General features: G+C 59.0%; 1 protein-coding gene across 2 annotated transcripts in view; it reads left to right on the top strand.

The window, feature by feature from the left end:
- Positions 1-590, top strand: part of FAM169A (family with sequence similarity 169 member A) — a 79999-nt gene that overhangs the window by 71175 nt on the left and 8234 nt on the right. The window lies entirely within an intron of this gene.

The following is a 590-nucleotide window of genomic DNA, read 5'->3' as shown; positions in this document are numbered from 1 at the left end:
CCCCCCCCCCCCCCCCGTTTTTTTTTGTTGTTGATAAAAAATGAAAATTGACAGTATTGGCAGTTGGCTTTTTTTTGGCTGATGTGGCTAATTAATGTTGCCAATAAATGCCACGTGTGCGTATTCAGCCACAGCATGTGCACAGCGAGCCCAGCAATTTGGACAGCAGCATCTGGCTGGTAAGCCTGTTGGGCGGGGTGGGGCGAGGAGACAAAGGGCATGGTGGGGCAGATCAAGACCCCTGTGGTGAGGGAAGGAATGGGGCTGGGGCAGGCGCTTCCTAGCTGGGGCAGGGCACGAGACTGAGCCTCAAGAAGCTCATCTGGGGAGGTGAGGGCAGATCCTACTGCTACATGCACCCCAGGGGAGCCATGGGGGGTATGTGCCCCCTGATCTGTATGCGGAGCAAGGGTGGGCTGCTGCTGTGGGCTTGGGTCAGGGGCAACACCAGGCTCTTCCTGGTGGTGGGGCTGGACCAGGTCTGCTCTTGGGGTGGGCAGCAGCGGCAGCACTGGGAGGGGGGCTATGGGGTGACTACAGTGAATTCTGGGGTGGCTTCAGCCCACCCCATAGCCTCCACAATGCTGCCG

Source organism: Gavialis gangeticus, unplaced genomic scaffold, assembly GCF_001723915.1.
Source record: "Gavialis gangeticus isolate Ggan-Ray unplaced genomic scaffold, GavGan_comp1, whole genome shotgun sequence".
In the NCBI taxonomy this organism is placed as follows: domain Eukaryota; kingdom Metazoa; phylum Chordata; order Crocodylia; family Gavialidae; genus Gavialis; species Gavialis gangeticus.
The sequence above is the reverse complement of the archived record's forward strand: the minus strand, read 5'-3'. Positions and strand labels throughout refer to the sequence as shown.